General features: G+C 40.7%; 1 pseudogene; it reads left to right on the top strand.

Annotated features, from left to right (window-relative positions):
* Window positions 1-5,833: 5,833 nt before the first annotated feature.
* On the top strand, window positions 5,834-6,817 carry LOC102837036 (annotated as a pseudogene).
* Window positions 6,818-7,191: the final 374 nt, after the last annotated feature.

The following is a 7,191-nucleotide window of genomic DNA, read 5'->3' as shown; positions in this document are numbered from 1 at the left end:
GGAGGAAAGAGTGAAGTTAAAACCTTCATTTTATTTCAGTCTTCTACCAACCTTCATGGAAGCAGCTGTCAAGAAATCAAAAGGTATATTTCATCAGGCAAATCTGCTGCAAAAGACCTCTTAGTTGTTGTTAAGTGCCATTGAGTTGACTCCAACCCATAGTGACCCTGTATAGGGTTTCTAAGGAGTGTCTGGTGAGCTTGAACTGCCGACCTTACAGTTCCAACTTTGACCTCTTTGAAAGTGTTCAAATGCAAAGATGTCAGTTTGAGGAGTAAGGTGCACCTGACCCAAGCCATTGTATTTTCAATTGCCTCGTATGCATTTGAAAGTTGGACAATTAATAAGGAAGACCAGAGAAGAATCAATGCAGTTGACGTATGTTGTTGCAAAGAATATTGAAAGTACCATGGGCTGCCAGAAGAACAAACAAATCTGTAAGAAGTACAGACAAAAGGGTCCTTAGAAGAGAAGTTGGTGAGACTTTGTCTCTTGTTATTTAGACATGTTGATAGAAGGGATCAGTCACTGGATAAGGACATCATGCTTGATAAAGTAAAAGGTTAGTTTAAAAGAGGAAGACTCTCAACAAGATGAACTGACACCGTGGCAACTACAATGGACTCAAATAAACAATAATTGTATTGCTAGCATGGCTCTACTGACCTGAACAATATGGAGTAGTTTACTTATTGTTGTTGCTGCTGCTAAGTGCCTTTGAGTTGGTTCCAACCCATAGCAACCCTGTATAGGGTTTCCAAGGGGTAACTGATAAGCTTGAACCACCGACCTTGTGATTCAAGCTGTCTTGTAGTCTAGTGTATTAACCCACAGTGCCATGAATAATCTGCAAATGAGGAAGTTAATTTAAGAATTAGTTGAGATGAACTCATGATCATAGAAGAAGAACAGGACAAGGAAAATAGGATGCACTTAAGCCTACCCAGATAGTTATCTCAGGAGCTAAGCAGCTGAGACCCTAAACGTAGAATGTTTGAAGACGCTTGTTGCCTTATTGTTTCTTTTTTCAAAGAATGCTATCCTGACATTAAAATAGATTAAGTGTACATCCAAATGTAACTTACTTTACATAAAGTTCCTTCTCTTTGTAAGGGACAGGACAGTCTTGAGAGATTATTCTCCCTGTCCTCCATACTGCTAGCTTTCTGTTAATAAAGCTTGGATTGGATTTCACCCCATCTCTGTGATTGACTACAGTGACAGGTAGCAAACCCTTTCAGTTTGGCAACAGTATGGTACAGGACTGGGAAGTGTTTCGTTCTATAGTGCATAGGGTCACTATGAGTTGGAACCAACTTGATGGCACCTAACACAATAACAAATATGTGACCCACAGACATCAAAACTGTTCCATACTATTGGTACATGTGTCAAATGGTACCATAAATTTGTTTGATATTGTCTGCTAAAACTTAACATGCATATGATACAGCAATTCTTCTCTTAGAGATATTCAATATAAATGTTAATCAAAAACATATACAATGCTATTTATAAGAACCCCATCGTGAAAACCGACTCAACAGCACTTAATAACAACAACATAGTGAAAACTACTCAGGAGTCTATCAGTACTAGATCAGGTTAAAAAAACTATGGTATTAATATAGCCTGCAAAGACAATGTTCTGCATCCTACTTTGACGAGTCGCGACTGGGATCTTAAAAGCTCCTCAGAAGAGTGGAGATCCCTGGGACCATCAAGGGAGAAGAGCGGAGTGCAGGACCCTATCCAGGGAAGCAGTGATGTCAGAGATGGAGGCAGAGATGATGATGGCAGAGATGATGATGGCAGAGATAGACTGGCTGGGGACTCTGGATTTAGGGAGGAAGAGGGGCTGTGTGCTGATGGCCAGAGGGGGCAGCCTTGCAGGGTATACCCTTTGTTGTTTAATGATGCATGCAGGGGAATCATTGCAATGAAATGAAATACAATAGGATGAATGTAAAGTTGGTGTTCTCCCATGTAAACTATCACATAATTCACAATAAAAACTTTTTTAAAAATTCCAAAAAAAAAGCTCCTAAGAGACCATCTAAGGCACAACTACTGGTCTCTTCATGTGTAAAAGAAGAGTGATGAAAAGTGATGATGCTTGGAATCGACTAGTCCAATGAACCAATGGAACACATGAACGTCAGTCACCACGACTCTGAGACCAGAAGAACTAGATGGTGCCAGGCTACCACTATCAATTCTTCTGAAAGAGGTCACATTAGAAGGTCCCTGATAAAGGAGGAGAAAATGTAGAATAAAATTCAAGATAATAAAAATAAAAGACAAAACTTACCAGTTAGAAACAGACTGGAGAAACGCAAGACTATGGCCCTCAACCACCCTTCAAGTCTGGAACAGAATTCACCCTCATGACACAATCTTCAGCCATGCAGTAGATGGGGGCAGGGGGACAACAATAACGCTAGTAAGATATGCTCATCACATAGAATGGCCAATCACTCAAGGTCAAAAGGGCAACATATAATAAGGACAAAGTTGAGAAGGGATAAGGAGGCGAATGGAATGGAAATAAGAACCACAAGAAGAAAGTAGGATAATTGTTGTTACATGGAGGGGATTGCAATCATTGAGATGAAACAAAGTGCATGATTGGTTGAATGCAAAACTGATGATCTGTTCTGTGAACCTTCACTCAATTCACAATAAAAAGTTTGAAAAAAAAAAAAAAAAATTTTTTTTTTTCATAGAATAGATACTATGCAGCCATGAGAATAAATGAACTACAACTTCATGAAATGATATGGGTGAATCTCATAAACATAATGATAAGGAAAAAATAGTCAGGCACTGAGGAGTATGTTTGTAAGATTCTATATATGTAAAAGAGTTGTGGTGTGGTGATGTGGGTTAATGCGCCAGACTTCAAAGTCATTTAAACTGCAAGGTTGGCGGTTCAAGTTCACCAGCTGCTCCTCGGAAACCCTATACAGGGTTGCTATGGGTTGGAACCGACTCAACGGCACTTAACAACAACAACAACATGTATGAAAAATAGTCAGAATGAATCAATTAGTTAAACATTGGAATAGTGATGCCTTTCTGAGTAGTGACTGAGGAGACATGAGGAAGCTTTTTTAAGCTGTCAATAAAGCTCTCTATATTGATGTGGCAATTATACAAGTGTGTACAGTTTGTAAACATTCATAAGATTATTCAATTGATGATTTGGGCACTCTTCTAGAAGTTTATTAAACTATAATTAAAAGTTTACTTAAAAAAACAACAACAATAAAAACTTTTAAAAATTAAAAAATAATGTTCTTTCCATGATGGAAGCATCAACCTGGTTGCTAACTTATCTCTCAGAGAAATGGTCCTAGATTGTGGACTTAGTGAGTGTTGGTTTATGGTGTTGGCATATTAGGTACTCAGCAGTGGCTGTAGTCAATTCAGCTGCCGAGCCCACGCATAATCTCCACCTCTGACACCAAGACCACTTCGTTCATGAGTCCAATTGGCAGTGATGGGAGTGGCTAGAGAAAGAGGATAATCAGTTTCCACAGATTGTGCCATCCTGCCCACTTGATTGTTAAAATGCTTCTCAGCTGAGATAGTGGCAGGGGCGATAGTATCAAGTGATAGAGCAGCTAAGGACTCTAGGCCCATCCATGATCTGAGACAGGAGGCTGGCTTGAAAAGTCAGTTTTGGACATTTAAACAAATATGTGTTTTCTGTTTTGTATGTGTACATTTAAAAAGGGAATAGAGGTTAATACTATTGACTGATGGCATATGGAGGGAATTGTGATCATTGCAATGAAATAAAATATGATTTATTGAATGTAAAAAAAAAGTTTACTTAAAAACTCTTGGTGGGTTTTTAGAGTACAGAATACTCTAAGGCCTTGCTTTTCATAGAGTAAAGCTCAGCATCCCATAGGGTATCGGAATCAAGAATTTAATGCCTCTCTCGGGAGGGGTGAAGTAGTCTCAGGCCCATGAGTTTGTTAAAAGCCAACAGCCAAAAGTGTTGTCTTGTAGATATAAGAGGTTCTATTTTTCAAAAACTGCCATTTGCCTGTTGTTGTTGTTAAGTGCCGTTGAGTCAATTATGACCCATAGTGACCCTGTATAGGGTTTCCGAGGAACAGCTGGTGAGCCTGAACCGTCAAGCTTGCAGTTTAAGGCTTTGCAGTCGGGTGCATTAGCCCACAGCACCACACCAGGACTCTGCCATTTGCCTGTAGACCACAGCAAAAGAGCTACTTATCTCTCTGGAGTCTGCGAGTGGAAAAATCAGAAACCCAAGGCTGTGCCAAGCATAGAAGTGGAATACACTTCTGAGTATACACTAGACTTGCTGTTAGAGAATCTCAGTTCAAGAGATCAGCAAAAACGATCCAACAGTGGTGAAACTAATAGAGTTTTTGTATAGAGAAACACAGAATAACCCTCATAGGAATACCTCCAAACTTCTGTGTCCTAAAAATATCATGGGAGGAAATGGTAAATTTGAATAAACAATATTTGTTGTTGTTAGTTCCACTAAGTCTATTCTTACTTATAGAGACCCTATGCATAACAGACATCAAAAACATCATAGAGAAAGAAATAAAAAGATCATTAAGAAGACAAGAAAGAAGAAAAGGACCAAAATGTATGTCAGAAGAGACTCTGAAATTTGTTCTCCAATGTAGAGATGCTAAAGCAAAGGAAGAAATGAGGAGGTAAAAAACTTGAACAGAAAATTCCAAAGGGCAGCTCCAGAAGAAAAAGTCAAATATTATAATGAAATGTGCAAAGACCTGGAGTTAGAAAACCAAAAGGCAAGAACACACGCAGCATTTCTCAAGCTGAAAGAGCTTAAGAAAAAATTCAAGCCTCGACTTGAAACTTTGAAGCATTCTATGGGCAAGATATTGAATGATGCAGAAAGCATCAAAAGGAGATGGAAGGAATACACAGAGTAACTGCATCAAAAAGAAATGTTCAACCACTTTAAGAGGTAGCGTGTGATCAAGAGCCAATAGTATTGAAGAAAAAAGTCCAAGATGCACTGAAGGCATTGGCAAAGAACAAGGCTCTGAGAATTGATGGAATACAAATGCACTCACTCATCTATGCCAAGAAATTTAAAAGACAGCTACCTGACCAAACTGATTGGAAGAGATCTGTATTTGTGCCCATTCCAAAGAGAGGTGACCCAAGAAAATGTGGAAATCATTGGACAACATCATTAATATTGCATGCAAATAAAATTTTGCTAAAGGTGATTTAAAAATGGCTGCAACGGTACATTGACAGGGATCTGCCAGAGGTTCAAGCCAGATTCAGATGAGGGCGTGTAAAAAATGATATCATTGCTGAAATCAGATGGATCTTGGCTGAAAACAGAGAATACAAAAAAGATGTTTACCTGTGCTTTATTGACTATGCAAGACTTTCAATTGTGTGGATCATGACAAGCTGTGGACAACATTGCAGAGAATGAGTATTTTGGAACACTTAATTGTGCTCATGAAAACCTGTACATAGACCAAGAGGCAGTTGTTCGAAAAGAACAATGAACACTGAATGGTTTCAAATCAGGAAAAGTTTGCACCCAGGTTGTGTTCTTTCGTCATGCTTATTCAATCTGTATGCTGAGCAAATAATCAAAGAAGCTGAATTGTATGAAGAATAACCTGGTATCAGGATTAGAGGGAGACTCAACAGCCTGAGATATGCAGATGACACAATCTTCTTGCTGACAGCAAAGAGGACTTAAAATGCTTACTGATGGGCTCTCTGCTCCTCTCTGTTCAACAGGCAGCCTCATCTTCTCTTGCAGTCCCAGCCACATCCCTGAGATAGGATGGTGAATGTCGGAATCAGTAGATTTGGCCACACTGGGTGCCTGGTCACTAGAGCTGCTGTTAACTCTGGCAAAGTGGAGGTTGCTGCCATAAATGACCCCTTCATTGACCTCAACTACATGTTCCAGTATGATTCCACACATCACAAGTTCAATGGCACTGTCAAAACTGAGAACAGGAAAAAACTTGTCATTAATGGGAAGCCGATCTCTATCTTCCAGGAGCAAGATCCTGCCAACATCAAGTGGAGTAATGCTGGTGCTAAATATGTTATAGATTCCACCGATGTCTTCACACCTTGGAGATTAGAGCTCATTTGAAGGGTGTGCCAAACGGGTAATCATCTCTGCTCCTGCTGCTGATGCCCCCATGTTTGTGATGGTCGTGAACCACGAGAAGGATGACAACTCCCTCTTGATTGTTAGCAGTGCCTCCTGCACCAAGTGTTTGGTCACCCTGGTCAAGGTCATCCACGAAACTTTGCCATTGTGGAGGGACTCATGAATACAGTCCAGGTCATCACTGCCACCCTGAAGACTGTGGATGGCCCCTCTGGGAAACTGTGGCATGATGGCCGTGGGACTGCCCAGAACATCATCCCTGCATCTACCGGTGCCAAGGCTATGGTCAAGATGATCCATGAGCTGAATGGAGAACTCACTGGCATGGCCTTCTGTGTCCCCACTCCAAATGTGTCTGGCATGGTTCTGACCTGTCATCTGGAGAAAGTTGCCAAATGCATTGACATCAAGAAGGTGATGATGCAGGCATCAGATGGACCCCTAAAAGGCATCCTGGGCTACACTGAAGACCACATTGTCTCCTGTGACTTTAACAGGGACACACAGTCTTCCACCTTTGATGCTGGGCCTGACATTGTCCTTGATGACCACTTTGTCTAGCTTATTTCATGTTAGGACAATGAATTTGGCTATAGCAACAGGGTGGTAGGTCTTAGGGTCCACATGGCCTCTAAGAAGTAAAACGCCCCCCTGGACCAGCAGCCCCAACAACAGCACTAGAGGAAGAGAGATGCCACAGCTGCTGGGGAGTCCGTATCCCAACTGCATCCCCCAACACACTGAGAAGCTCCCATCCTCAACACAGCAGTTTCCATTCAAACCCCCTGGAGAAGGGGAGGGGCTTAGAGAGCCCAGACTTGTCATGTACTATCAATAAAGTACACTGTACCCAGTCAAAAAAATTTTTTACTGATGAAGATCAAAGACCACAGCCTTCGGTATGGGTTACACCTCAATGTAAAGAAAACAAAAATCCTCACCACTGGACCAATAAATAACATTAAAATAAATGAAGAAAAGACTGAAGTTGTCAAAGACTCCATTTTGCTCGGATC

Source organism: Chrysochloris asiatica, unplaced genomic scaffold (assembly GCF_000296735.1).
Source record: "Chrysochloris asiatica unplaced genomic scaffold, ChrAsi1.0 scaffold00266, whole genome shotgun sequence".
NCBI lineage: Eukaryota > Metazoa > Chordata > Mammalia > Afrosoricida > Chrysochloridae > Chrysochloris > Chrysochloris asiatica.
This window is presented reverse-complemented; position numbering and strand designations above follow the sequence as displayed.